The sequence below is a fragment of the Diabrotica undecimpunctata genome, chromosome 7 (genome assembly GCF_040954645.1).
Source record: "Diabrotica undecimpunctata isolate CICGRU chromosome 7, icDiaUnde3, whole genome shotgun sequence".
In the NCBI taxonomy this organism is placed as follows: Eukaryota; Metazoa; Arthropoda; class Insecta; order Coleoptera; family Chrysomelidae; genus Diabrotica; species Diabrotica undecimpunctata.
Window position 1 is genome coordinate 60,639,649 of NC_092809.1, and position 15,799 is coordinate 60,655,447.

Below are 15,799 nucleotides of genomic sequence, written 5' to 3' on the forward strand. Positions count from 1 at the left end.
TGACCAAAATCAGAAACGTTGAATGAAATCAACATTGAGAAAAAGAGGTCTATGAAGAAATGAGGGATCTATCAATATAACAGTATCTAGTACGATGCTCGAAGAAATTAATTATATACTATAAATGGATTTTTCTCTAAAGCACTACTCAGAACATTACTACTAAGAGTTAAATTACAAATTCTGCAGATGTTTTCTTTAATAAAAATCAAGAGTACGAAAATAACTGCATGATTTCAAAAATACCTTATCAATTGTTTTTCTCTCAAACAAATATTTTAATATTATTGATAAATACGGCCTAATTTTATCGGTATTGACTATTGACATCAAATTGCTTAAACAAGACAAAAACAATAAAAAGTTACGAAAAATGCTGCTTGTTTAATGACAAAATAACTAACAAACACAAAAACAACTGGACTATTTGCCTTCCAAATATTGCTCGATAATTAGGAATTACCAATCCCTTTTCGCTAACGGCTGAAAAAATAAACTATTTTCTAGCAATTCTTGAAACTAAAAATGAAGATACTGTTTAAAGAAAGACGAAAGGAAAAAAAATTAATTAAAAATGTTTATTGGTATCCCAAAAAGTTAATTATTGGTTCTCATTCATTATATTTGCATTTCTTTTATTACATATCTATTTTCTATTCCCATTTTATTGGTGTCATAGTTATGTTGGAAATTAACAAGGAACAATTACCATAACTTCAAAATCAAAATTTTTCTTTCTGGATCTCATCAAATTATTTCTTCTTTTAACAGGTATCGTCAACTGAGTCTCCAGATATATTTCCTTTATTTTTTCTCTTTCATTTCCGTTTATATTGTATTTTTTTTCTATTCAGGGTTTTGTTTTGATTGTTAGGCAGTTGTATGTCAAAAAAGTAAAAGGAGGATAACATTGGAGATTCGCAGTTTGGGTTTCGGAATTCTCTTGGGACAAGAGAAGCACTTTTTAGTCTACAGGTACTCATCCAGCGCTGCAGAGATATGAACAAAGACGTGTACATATGCTTTATAGACTACGCAAAAGCATTCGATAACGTAAAGCACGAAAAGATAATTGAAGTTCTCCATAAGATCGGAGTCGACTACAGAGACATTCGAACAATAGCGAGTCTCTATTGGGGCCAAACAGCTAAAGTGAAAGTAGGATCTACATTGACCAATAAAATTGAGATCAAGAAAGGGGTACGACAGGGCTGTATCTTGTCTCCTATTGTCTTTAATATATACTCAGAAGAAGTATTTAAGACAGCGCTGGAGGAAAGCACAGAAGGCATAAAGATAAATGGAGAAATAATTAATAACATAAGGTATGCTGATGACACTGTGATTCTAGCAAGCATGGAGGAACTGAGTTGCCTAATGAGTAAGATACAAAAAACAAGTGCACAATACGGACCATGGAACACGTGGATTCGTACATCTACTTGGAAACAACAGTTAACTCAAATTGGGATCAAGCGAAGGAAATACGTATAAGAGTAGAAAAGGCAAGAGCATCGTTCACTAGCATGAAGCAAATTTTCACCTCTAAAAGCCTCACCCTACCTCTCAAAATTCGACTTCTGAAATGTTATGTATTCCCGGTTTTGTTATATGGAATGGAGCGTGGACAATGACCGCAACATTGATGAAAAAAGTAGAGGCCTTCGAAATGTGGGCTTACCGACGTATATTACGTATATCCTGGACTGAGCACGTGACCAACGAAGAGGTACTACGCCGGATAGGTAAAGAGAGAGAGGTAGGAATAAGTATAAAGAAAAGAAAGTTGGAATACTTGGGTCACGTTATGAGACATAATAAATATAGAGTACTACAACTGATCGTTCAAGGGAAAATAGACAGCAGAAGGGGTCCTGGGAGGAGAAGACACTCGTGGCTCCAAAACTTGCGGCAATGGTTCGGATTGTCATCTGCTGAACTATTCAGATCTGCCGTAAACAAAGTCAGAATAGCCATGTTGATTGCCAACGTTCGGAACGGACAAGGCACATAAAGAAGAAGAAAGCCATGACAAGTGGCCAATAAAGGTGGCAAGGCATTAAAAGCTATAGAATTACTTTTAAGCCAGCAGTGGGAGAAGTCTTGATTGCACCATCAGGGACCATTATATATGACTAACAGAATATTTTATCATTCACTTCTTCTGTACGTGTTTAGTATTGTTTCCATACTTTTAGAAGCAACGAGGTTCAATCTGAATCTGACTGTTTCCCGAGAACTCAGTACTTCCCCAACAAAATTTTACTTTTAAGTAATATTTTCCCACTACTCTGGTGTTCTTGATAATTTATAATATTGACATTCATTAAGCTCAGTTTTTGCTTCATCTTCAGTAAACATTTAAAAGATATATCACACTTTCCTCTTCCATTTTTGTAATCTCTCCGCTTTCATTATTTTGTGTGTGCTTTTTAAGCAGTCGAATGTCTCTTTTGGGATCATCTTTTGAAGGGACACCTCAGGAGTAAAATTAGTTATCTAATCCCATCACTAGATACTAGATATTTAATTAATATTTAAACATGGTTTTAGTTTTAATATGGTTGCTTATTAAAAGTTTATCCATCACCAATTAACAACCTGGAAAAAGTAGTTGCAAAAATTGTTGTTTGCTTGTTGCAGAAAAGGGTAAGTGTGTGTTTATTGGACAAAAATTCAGTAAAATGTAAATCAGGTACAGCTGCGGTCGCTGAATAGTTTACAACTTCATCTTTACATTGTAATACTATAAAATCGCAGGTCATACGGATTTGCTAAGTGTCATAAGTTTGTAATGTGTTTGTCAAAAATTTCGTATTGAAAACTAAATTAAAACGCTATTAAACGCGTCCAAAATGCCTAGAATGCATTTGAATAGTGTCCAAAAAACAAAACCAATTGCCAAACTCGAAGAAGGTTGGTCACTAAGGAAAGTTGCTGCAGATTTGAACGTGAGCCATATGTACATATGGAAAATTAAACAAAGATGGTATCATTTTCAGTCTATAGTACGGTTGGCTGGTTTAAAGGGGCAGAAGATCTCCACAGAGCAACAATATGAGGTGTTAGTAAATTATAGTAAATTATCTGAAAGAAGCTCCTTTTGCCACAGCTTAAAAAGCTACTAAAGAGACAGCTTTTTTGGGCACCATTCGCACTGAACATAGAAGGATTAAAGCAAGTGAATTGATAAATTGTGCAGCTACAAGGAAATCTTTTTCTTCATCTTCCAACATAACAATATGTTAATGTTCTTCCGTAGCTTTCCCGGAGTCCAGACATTAACTTAATCGAAAATGTGTGGGAAGAGTTGACAAAGAAATTAAATGAAATAAACCACAGGCCACAAAATAGAACTGAACTATGGGAAGCAATTCAGTAGGCATTGGAGGAGCTTGTTTAATGTAACATGAGGAGATTAGTGCTATATATGAACAAAAGATTGTGTAAAGTTGTATTGACAATAATGCTGCTTCCACCAAATATTCATTGTATTTCATATATGTTTATCATTTTTTTTATTTGTGCCTCAACCTTTTTTTCCTATCAGTTCCGTCCCTTAATATTGCAAGGTATTTTTTAATTCATACTGAAATCTTTCCATGCAATATACAGGATACTCCAGTAAATTTTGGTAGAGATAGGATGTTGTGATGGAAACGCTTGTTGATTTCCAAAGTATTATCGAATTTTTTACTTCTCGTAATTTGGATGTTGATTGATTCCACTTGTTCTGCCAAGCATTGATTATAAACTCTTGATTATAGGTTTTACATCTAGATGTGAAATGCTTCTGGTTTCTACAGCTTCCCGACTCGATACTGTTAGTTTTGTCAAGGATTTTACTTCATTACCAGCAATTCCGATATGTGTAGGAATCCATACAAAGTTAACATTTTTTATATTTATAGTTTTCAGTTGGTTTAATGCTGATTTAATAAGTAGTAGTCTTGGATGGCTAGGATATAGGTTATTTAAGGCAGTTGAAGAACTTATGAAATATGTAATAATGACAGGATTTTTGATACTATTTTCTACCACAAAATTTATTGCACAAAGAATAGAGGTTAACTCAGCTATGTAAATGGATGTTAATTTAGGGAGTTAAATTAATATTTTTGTTTTATTAAACATAAATAATGCCCCACTCCCTCTATAGTTTTAGATGCATCGGTATAAAAAATCGGTTACTAAATATGTAAGGGTCTAAACTATTTAATAGTTGCAGACGTACATGTAACGATGAGAAGTGCAGTTAAGCCTATTTTAATATCCACCACAATGTAAACAAATATTTTCAAAACTAATATTGCAAAAATATGTTTCTACACCAAACTTCTTGATTTTTGAATTTTTCACATTCTAGCTTACTTTAGATTTGACTACCATATTATTGGTGGCAAATGTTTGATAAAATGGACATAAAAATCTTTGTTAAAGCCTTTTTGTAGTCTTAATTGTGAAATGTGGTGTTATCGTGAGAGGCCTGGAATATGATGGATCGACAGAGTACGAAACGATATCCTTATCAGAATAAATAGAACTTGAGAATAGAGCCTCAGTGCAAAGGCGCCATCGGGTTCTATTTTTTGCGGTAAGGCCTTCACCTCATTCCAAAACTTTCCTTGACCTCTTATCTCGTCCATGATGGATCTTCTCCAAGTTTGTACTGGGTGACCTCTTTTTCTTCTTCCTTGGGGATTCCACTCTAGGGCAATCTTTGCAATACTGGAATTATTTTTTCTGAGTGTGTGACCAATCCAACCCTACTTTCTGGACTTTATTTGATGTTCTACCCTTTTATGTTCAGTCAGGTGTAGTAGATCTTCGTTTCTGATGATGTTAGCCAGAAAATACGAACAATTCGTTGTAGACATTTATTAATAAAGACCTGCAGTTTATCTGTAAGGGTTTTTGTCACTTTCCAGATTTCACATCCGTAGAGTAGAACAGACATGATATTTGACTGGAATATGCGGATCTTTGTCCTTGTAGTATACTCGCCAGTTCTTTAAACAGGGTTGAGCATGCTGAATGCTTGTTGAGCTTTTCGTATCCTCATACGAATATCGTCCTCTGTACCTCCGCTTTCTGTTTAGACACTTCCAAGATACGTAGTTTTCCACATTTTCAATCTGCATGTTGTTGATAGTAAATAGCGTGTTGTTTCTTGCATTTACTCTCATGGATTTGGTTGAACTTGATATTTTAGCTATTTTAAAAAAACTGGAGTATTTTGGTCATATTATTCTTTTGTATTATATATGGTCAATACGAACTGTTAAAACTTACAATAAAAGAAAAAAAAGTGTGTACTCCTGAGTGTATAAGCAAGGGAGCATGGGACACTTAATAAGGTAAACACTAGCTTCATTTACAGATGTCAATCAAGTATTGCACAAAATCCAAATATGCTATAGGTACGTAAATGTAAAGAATTCCTTATGCACAAAATATTGAATATGCAAAAAAGTACGTATAGTGAAACAAGTGGCATTTATATGACATGTATTCGCCAAAATGGGAGGGAAAAATAAGATACACGAAATAAATTTAGACGACGTGAATTAACAGGCCCAGGGCCTCCAGAATTTTTTCTGAAGAATTATTGAAAGGGGTATAATAAACTGGCGCTCGGGTGACCGGAAGGCATTTTCTGGGAAACGGTCAAGAGAATAAATTACAAAACTGGATAATATCCTAAAGATTTTTTCGAATAAGTTATACAAATAGTATAGGACGTCAATAAATCTTAACCATATATACGCCGAAAATATGAATGAAATTAGTATATCAATTAGGTATATCATAAGTGTATTGCAGGGCTATAATGGTATTTCCTGTGAACGAAGTCGGTGGTAATGGCAATTTACTCACAACCGGCGCGTCAGTGTAAGTGGCATGGCAACCCTGTCAGCGCGCCATCTCGCATATCGTTCCGCAGTTTCTTTTAGTCGATTTGAAAGTGTGTAAAGGGAACGTAACTCTCACGGTCTCACGCAGTTGTTTACTTCGTGAAGACTCACACGAAAAATATGTGCGACACTAGTGTACTGGGACTTCTGGTGTTTTTACGAATCACAAAAAGGCGGGATTTCGTTACCACCGCGTCTAAACAAAATTTCATTCATTCAGTGACCTGACAGGATATTAATCTTCCTGATATGGTAAACAATCATAAATTAAGATGTGTTCACCACTTTTGAAACACATTTTTCTGATTAGGACAAAATGTAGACATCACAGTACGTTCAAAGTCGCAACGGTTAGTGTTTTTATTTTTTACGAACCGTTTACACATGATCCAGACATGTAAACAGGAAATTGTGCCAGTGCTTTCCAAGGAGGTAAGTTTTTATTATTTTGTTAATATGCGTCCATCTCTTGTGACACATAGTATTTGTCATTAAATGACCGACCGCATTAAATATTTTTCAAGTTGTTTTCCGTACGTACAGACCGTGAGAGTCTTCTTGGCTTTGGAATGCGCGTGTACCGTTATGAGAGGCAAACAAAACATAGCCCCTCTCTCCGCCGAGACCCGCGATCCTCCATGTGCAATTTAATTGCGCATAACTAACATATTTCATTTGCTTTTTTCCGTTTTGATGGTTTCTTCTGTGACTTGTTCTTGTGTTTATGTATGTAGAGGCTAAAAATATAGACAATAATTCCGTTGTTTGGTTGTTTTGTCAATAAAAAGCAACGGTTATGTGCCACTTATCGATACACAGTTTTGCCTTGGGTTGGGTACGTCGCGTATCTTTATTCCATTCATAAGATCGTCTGGTCTAGCAGTCCAAACTTTTTTCAAGTACTTCCGCATTCTTTAAAAATTGTCGGTGTTGTCATGGATAATTGCAACCGTCTTACTTTTCATTATATTTGGGTTGTAAGTTTAAAACACTATCAATTTTACTCATCTTTCGCATACATTTTTACAAAACAATTTATTAAAGAAAACTTCTTTGTTAAATTGCATTTTTTAATGGTTATATCGGAAAATGTATGGCAATTAGTTACATCGTTTCCCAATAAAAACCCAATCGTAATATGTGAATCATATAGTTTTGAAATAGACAACCCTCATACAACGCAATTTTCAGGAAATCAATAAAATTTGTTTATCTGTTGCATCTGTTTTCCAGTCTCACATGGGAATAATACCAGATACCTACAAGAAAAATATGATAAAGTCCTTCGATACGAGCGGAAACTTTAAATTAAATACGCTTTTCTAATTTTTCTACCATTCGTTAAGTCATATGAGTAATATTTTTCATTAATCAGTCTAAATAATTTTCTAAAAGCGTATAAGGTACACCACGTGGATGTTAGTTTAGAAAATAATTTTTCACTTTAGCTTGTTTTTGGATACAACCTGTTTTAATTTATAAAAATTTCTAGACCAGAATGAGTTAAATCTTCCCATTTACAAAAACCGGATGTAGCTGGTTTAAAGCCAATGATTCATTAGCCTATATTTATTTAAATTGTGAATCTAGGTCTTTAAAAAACTAGGCGAAATCATCTAATTCAAAATCTGATAAATATATAGCGTAACATTTTCCCGATACTAACACTATTATACACTATTAATATTGTTAAAACATCGTTTCCTTGTTCTTCCCCTTTTTATTTTTTTGCTAGTAGTGATCCTCGTTATCAATTTGATAAATATAGTCGGAATATATTCACATATAATTATCTATTCAAAGGATGTTAATGAAACATCAGTACTCCCTTCGACAGTATAATAAAATCTTGAACCATTGGCATTAACTTTTCTTGTTTCAGTTGTTTTGTCTCTATTTCTACCAGTTGATCATGCCTTCCATCGGCACAAATGTTTATAAGAAAAGCAGCCTCAAAACGTCTTCAACAGGTTTTTTGCTCTTTGACCAATATGAACTCGTTTAATTGTTCCTGAGTCACTCTTACAAAAGGAACACTCTATTTATCGATTCAATAAAACTCCAGTGTATGCTAAAAAGTCTTGCTGAAGTTCTTGATTTGGTTTGCTAGGGTTTAATTTACTTTCCCTTTTTGAATAAGTTTCTTTTTTGTTGTTGACCTTTTCCTCTTCCACATTTTGGTTCTCTGTTCACCTCAATCGTTCCAGTGTCTCTTTTTGTCTCAAAATCTCTTGTACGATTTTTACACTTACACCAAACATCTTGGTAATACCTCTGAGTAATTAATTTAAGTGCCAAGCTTATTGTGCATTTTGTGAATATTAATTTCATTCTTCAAAAGTAAGTAGTAAATAGTTCAGATTACTTTAGTAAAGGCAGGGTAACTTCTACAAACCAATAAAATGTAACTTATATGTAGTATTCATATCATTGTTCACTAACTGTCACAATTTGTCATTACTTTAACATAAATGTGTTTCAGATGCCAAAAAAATGAAATTATGTTTAATTAGCTCAATATTGTATATTTAAGGGTTTTTGTATTACAAGATAGTCAAGATACAATTAATATTTGTTATCGGAGCAGCCATTGGCCTCTAACTGCTCGCTTTGAGTGTATCTCACAGATACTCTATACCTATGTGATTCAGGTCTCCGGGGAAGGTACGACATAATGTTTTGATAGTATTCTCGATATAAAGATTTGCTATTATCTACTGTAAATAGGTACGAAATCCTTGTAAGAATCGAACCAAATTATTCACCAGATTATTACTGGTCCGGCAAAAATTGGAAATTGGAAAATTTCATTCAGCAAATGTCATTTGTTGTATTCTCCAAACACGCTCACGTTCATCTTGAGCGTGTTTCATCCTAAGACAAAACGAAATTTACCAACTCTCTTTTCCCTGATGGATAATTTCTGGTCTCATACTCTTTAAACCTACCTTGAACTGCGCCTATATTAGACATCAACGTATTCTACTGAAAATGACAATAATGTTTAAAAAATTAAACTGGCCCATTTTTGTTTTAACAGTTTTTTATGAACTCAACACAAATAACTAAAATATAAAACACCACAAACATACAACACGTCAATGATTGTGTTTTCATTATTGACAAATTAAATTATAATCTACGTGATTGACAGTGTTTCCATTTTAAATTAAAATTAAAGACTCCCGCTTGCAATCTTTATAATCAACCGACATACATAAGCGGACTTCAAAACATTTAAGTTTCCTATAAATATAGGAATGTGGAATGTTAAATAAGTTTCAATAACTCAATATAAAATTTGATAATGATATTGGTGCCTTAAATTCACCATTTGAATGGACTCTTGGGTGTCACGTTTGACTATGTAATTATCTTTGTTTAGTGTGTATTTTTCCATTCAAGTAACTACCCTCAAAAAAATCCCTAAAAAATAACTACTTATAATAATGGGCGATTTCAATGCAAAAGTGGGAATAGAAAAATCGTGAAACCATATTGTACCCAATGGTCTTGGAAAAAGAACATTTGCAGGAGAAATTTGGCTATAATGAACACATTTTTCAAATTACCACCATGCAGATTATATACCTGGAAATCACAAAAGACGGTAAATATGGTACTATCATACGAAATGAAATTGACTTTAAATATAATGGTAAATCAAAGATATAGAAATATCTGTAAAAAGCCAAAACTTTTGGATGAGTACAATGGAAACTGAGGACGAAACACAATTACTTACAATAGAAGAAAAATCAATGATCCCGAAGTCAGAACTCAAATCATGGATGGGCTCAGTAACGCTTGACTTAATGTAAAAAATAGCTCAGGAGTTGAAGAAAAAAATAAATAAAATAGGCAAGTCACGAAACATATAAAGAAAGAAATACTGACATCAAGTACAGACAAAAAGAAATCCTTTATGACTGATGAGATCCTCCAAGCAATGGAGAAAAAACCAAAGAGCAAAATATATTATGATACGCACATATAGGTCCATCATTAACCAAATTAGTAGAAAAATCAGAGAAACAAAACACGAACTCAAAGATGAATCGAGAAATAATTGTAGGTATGGAAAAATTACATAAAAGAATTGTTCTCAGATCTAAGAGCAGAACAACAAATAACGAACACCATATCAGGCCTAGACATCCTTTTAGAGGAAGTGGGAGCAGCAATAATATCACTTAAAGATGGAAAAGCTGGTGATCCAGATGAAGTTCAGTCAGAAATCATCAAACTTTTCGATGAGAATTTCAGGAAATAATTAAATATCGTGTTCAAAGAGATATATAACGCTGGAAAAATACCCAGAGAATGGTTGAGATCAGAATTTATAGTACATATTGCCAAAAAATCCAGAACAGTCAGTCTCATGAATTATACATCGGAAATTATACAAAACCTGCTAAGAATAAATAATATCACCAACACAAGTGCTATTCCAAAGATATAGAGATATGAATGGTAATGTGTAGACCTGATTCATTGATTATCAAAAGGCATTTGACAAAGTGTAATACAACAAAACGATGGAAGTTCTACAAGATAGTGGGATTGACATCAAGGATCTACGTATAATCAAAAATTTATACTGGAGTCAATCGGATTCTATTAGAGTCAACGATGGGAACACAGGAAGTGAAAATTCTGCGAGGTGTTTGACAGGGATGTACATTGTCACCTTTCTTATTCAATATGTACATAAAGGCAAGTTTCCAAGAAGCCCCAGAATGCACGGAATAAGGAATACCTTTAAATGGCAAACTGAACAGCATCTGAAAGTAAATAATTTCAGATGCCGATGACACCGATATTTATGTCGACACTGCTTAGTGATTACAGCTTTTAATGAACAAAGTGGCTGGAATTAGTATAAAATATGACCAAGAAGTAAACACCAAAAAACAAAAGTCATGATAATTAGCAAAGCAAGAATTAGAGAAGTACAACCATCAATGAGAAAATGGTAGAACGAGTATCAACAGACACATATCTGGGTACAGCATTAAATGAACAGATGGGCTATTGCCAGTAAATAAAATCAAGAATTGAGAAAGCCTGAGCAACTTCCATCCAAAAGTCCAAATTAAAAACACAATTTCATTTTGAAATTAAAAATCAGAATGCTACGATATTATTTATTCTTAAATAAAATAAAAGATAGGCATTAGAAGAAGAAGAAGAATGGGTATATATAGGCATAAACTAATTGCAACTTAAGGTACCTTTATGTATGTCTGTCGATTATACAGGATTCTTATTACAAGCGAAAGTCTTTGATTTAAACTAAAAATGGAAATAAATACATCTCACGAACTTTAAAAATTATGAGTACATAAATATTATATTATAAGTAGTAAAAGTAAAAAGCTGGTTTAATTAATATCATCCTCATTATCTTTTCCTTTATCCCTATGCGCGGTCGGCTTACCTAATTACATTTCTCCGTAAGTGTCTATCTTGGGCTATATCAATATTAAAACCCTTTACCGTCATGTCCTGCCTAAGCGTCTCCCCCCAGGTCTTTTTTGGTCTTCCTCTCCTACTACTTCCAGAAACCCGCAAATCAGCAATTCTTCTGGGTGATTAATTTCTCTATGTTGAACATGACCAAATCATCTTAAGCTAGGCTCTCTCATCTTGGCAACAATTGGAGCCACCCCTAGACTTCCCCTAATATACTCATTCCAAATTTTATCCTTTTTTGTCACACCACTCATCCATCTAAGCCTTCTTATTTCCGCCACATGCATTCGTTGTTCCTCTTTCTTTTTAACTGCCCAACATTCAGTTCCGTACATCATAGCTGGTCATATGGCTGTTTTATAGAATTTTCCCTTCAGCTTCATTGGAATGTTTTCCACACACACAACACACCACTCGCTTCCTTCCACTTCATCCATCCAACCCTTATTCTACTGCATGCATCTCCATCTATTTCCCCATTTCTCTGTAACACCTATTCCACATACTTAAAACTATTACTATTCACAATCATTTCACCATCCAAATATATCCTTTTATTTGTACTAACTGCATCTTTAAATAAACATTCCAATTACTCTGTTTTTGTCCTATAAGTTTTAAACCGTTTTCCTCAAGAGCTTGTCTCCACTGTTCCAGTTTTGGTTTTAAGTCGCTTTCACTATTTCCCACTAACAACCATCAGCATATATTAAGCACCACGGAATAATACCCTGTAGTTTTGCTGTAATTTGATCCAGATTAAATAAGGACTAAGCACCGAGCCTTGGTGCAATCCTACTTTCACATGAAATTTATCAGTCTCTCCTACACCTGTCCTAACACTAGTTGTTACTCCCTCATACATGTCTCTCACAATCTTTACATATTCACCGGGGACTCCTTTCTTATTGAGTGTTCACCACAAAATCTCCCGAGGAACTCATGTTTTTTCAAGATCAATGAATATCGTATGAGCGTTTGTTTCTTTATTCCTGTATTTTTCCATCAACTGCCTTTTAATGAAAATGGCGCCTGTTGTTGATCGGTCTTGCTTAAAGCCAAACTGATTATCGGATATTTCGGTTTCTTCACGTATCCGTCTGTCAATTACTCTCTCCCATATTTTCATGGTGTCACTAAGCCATTACAATGAAATATACAGGTAAGTAAAAAAATGTGTAACAAGTGTAGTGAGTATATTTTGATATTTAAAATGTCCAAATGATTACTGTTTCTAGGTATGATAATTTTTTTAGATAATGATATGTGCAGATACTTGTGAGGTTATTAACTCCATTACTGGTTTCATATCAGTCTTATTTTTAACTTAAACATGATGTAATTAGATCGGTAAGTTGCATTTAATACCAACATGAATTTTATGTAGGATTTTTTTATATCTCTAATAACGTTCTTCTTGAACTGTAATGAGGTGATGCAGCGCATTGTCATTTCAGCTTAAAAAAACACAGACAAATTGTGAACTCCAGCTTAAAATTAATGTTCTCTTATTAAGAGTAGGCTAAATCTGCTTTTTTTTTATAAATAAAGACAGATATCGAGCACAGTTTTATTAATTAAATCTTGCCCAAGTACTTTCGCTCCCTTGAGCATCTTCAGGGGCATTTCATCAATTTTGGCTTATCCAACAATCAAAGAATGTCATAAACATAAAATTAAACATGAAGTTGAACATTACACTAGACAAGGACAAACAGTTTAAAATTATTTAAAAAAGTCGAAGCTACATTCTGGTCGGCAACAGGAGAGAGAGAAACCTTTCTGTTTGTTCTATAAGTCCACCTATTACTGCGACTATAACTTAAAAGTAAATTATTTTTTTTCGTTTCTAGATTGTTTAACTTTTCCTAAATACTGTAACCGTAGGTGTCTATATTATGTTTTTCCATTAAAAGTTTTCGATTATATGCTGTTATTCTGGTTCTGTTATAACTCGTATCTTTAAATGAACATGCTAAATGTCTTCATTCATAATTTGTACGATAGTTGTTAAAGGAAGGCAGGCATTCTGACCTACATATTGTTCACTTCAAGTATGCTTTAAAGTATAATATAGATAAGTAGCAAAAGAATATGGAACATGAATATCAAAAATTGTATCTGGCAATTGGCAAAAGGCTAATAAGACGTGTCGTAGCAGAAAAAGCTCGATATTATAATAAAATAAATAGTAGAGCAGATCATTTTTTTCAGAATTAATGACGAATCTAGTGATAATTATGATTATGCTATCTAAATTCGAAGGGAACAATATATTATTTATTTAAGTTATAATAAATGTATGTGCTTATACTAAAGTAAATTAATTTTCTCCGCCATTGAACCCTGCAATTCTAGAATATGTGTGTGTGCTCATATTATTTTTATAAATTTTTGTACAAACTTCGGTTAAGAAAAAGATCAATTTTCCAATTTAGACAATTTGACCTTGTTTATCTTTTTTATTGTTATTGTTAAAATTGTTTTATATGTGCGGTTTTTTTAAATAATGCCCACCTACATTGGCTTCTTTAGTATCTCACTCACATCTATAGTCATGAAATGGATTTAGTTTCAGTGAAAACATTCAGTCAATCGGGTACACACGATGATCATCCATTCATGCGGAGATTGTTTAGTAGATTAGATCGCTCAGTGAGGTTACTTTCTTTTTTCTAAGAGGTAATTTTTGTGTTGGATGCGACGTCGCGGTCACATAGAATGAGTTGAGAGTTAGAGGAAGGTCGTTTGTTTTGCTGTATTTGTGCGTAACACAACGACCTCGATTCTGTGGTTGGCGATGCGATGGCTCCGTCCTTGAGTATTACGCATTGCGAACATTATCCTTCATTCACCGGCAAGTCTGTCTTGTTTATTAGTTGAGACGACTATTTCGTGTCAAACTATCAGTCCGGTGCGTCTTATTAAATATTAAAGCCTCAATGGGATCATTTCACAAAAGTTTGGCAATAACAAAATCAAAAGTGTTTGATATTTTTACGATCAAAATGTTGGAATGCGTTTTCTGGTGTAGAACGTTTCGAGTATGTTGTGACAACATTTACTAATGTTGAACCTACAAAATTTAGAATTTTATTTTATATTCTGTTTGGAAATACTTGATAGCAGTTTTTATGGCAGAATATTACAGTAGTGATTAAAGCAGAAAAAAATATAAATATCAATAGGAATCGCATAATGATTGACGACATTTTAAACCGGTGTAAGTAACGTTAAATTTTTACATGAACTTGTAGATAGTATACAACACCTAAATAAAAAAAGGATTTTAAAATAGACCTGGAGAAAACTGGCAAACTAATCACTGGCCTACCTGCATTCCATGACAGGTAAAGACCATAAAATGACCTTTGATCCTTTTTAAAAGCCATGAATCTTCATTTAAACATTTTGGTGCAGTTTGTCATAAAAAATATGAATTGAAAAAGTTGCAAAAAAATATGAGATGAGATTTACCAAGTATCCAAAATCTCCTACAATTTCCAAAAAAGTTAAATAACATCGAATGTATGCTACTTTAACTGTTTCCTTATAGCTTTCTTTTGAGGATGGACTGCAGTATCGAATATCTGCTAGCTTTTATTATATGTCTAAAATATAATAAGAGATAATCTGGCCTAACTCCTGTTTGATGAAAACTTCTTCGTTCTCAATATCATCTACTAGAACAGAGGTTTTTTGGTCAAAGACATTAGATTTCTATGATTTTTTCCGACTAGATACTCAAATAGTCCAAGACCAAATTTTTTACCCATAGTTTCGTCGAATTTATATCCAGTGCGAATTATCCTGAGAAACGATTTAAGAGAGTGACATGAGACCTTCTGATGGTCAGACTACCGTAAATGCCCGAGAATTCAAAGAGAAATTGGAAAATGCAATGCAAATCGAATAACTAAGTTGGTGATTATAGCAAATATTCAAAAATATTTTCATTTAAAATATCAGTCTCGAAAACCATAGCCTCCTTACGAATTTCTCTCAAGTCGTCCCTATCTGTCTGTCTTCATCGATCTTATCAAGGAACTTTGTTCTGGGTCTTCCTCTTCTTCTGACCCATGAGTATAACGGAGTTTTTCTAGCTGGGTCAGTTTGTTGCATGCGGTTCTCCTTACAGAAGACTATCTAAGTTCCTTCTAGATATAATACAACCATTGGCATACAATACAAACACTTTATTGAGAATTCACATTTTCTGCACAAACTAGCAGAAACAAACACAACCAGACTTATGAGAATCACCATATGGAAACTCCATATAGAATCACCATGTATTTCAAACCAATATTTATTTTTTTTAACTTGTTATTGTTGCGAAGGTTAAAAGTTTTTATTGAAAATAAACAAACCGATAACACAATCAGATAACACAGCTCGGTATAGATTAT

At 33.6% G+C, this 15,799-nt stretch overlaps 1 protein-coding gene across 3 annotated transcripts in view; it reads left to right on the top strand.

The window, feature by feature from the left end:
• The window catches only part of LOC140445406 (serine/threonine-protein phosphatase 4 regulatory subunit 1-like), a 462,854-nt gene that overhangs the window by 288,324 nt on the left and 158,731 nt on the right, over positions 1 to 15,799 (top strand). Inside the window, exon 1 of one of the 3 annotated variants that reach the window (XM_072537411.1) lies at positions 5,952 to 6,347. The exons of the other annotated variants lie outside the window; for them this stretch is intronic. The gene's annotated coding sequence lies outside the window, so the exon portion shown is untranslated. Of the gene's footprint in view, positions 1 to 5,951; positions 6,348 to 15,799 lie in introns of those variants that run through there. 3 annotated transcript variants of the gene reach the window in all.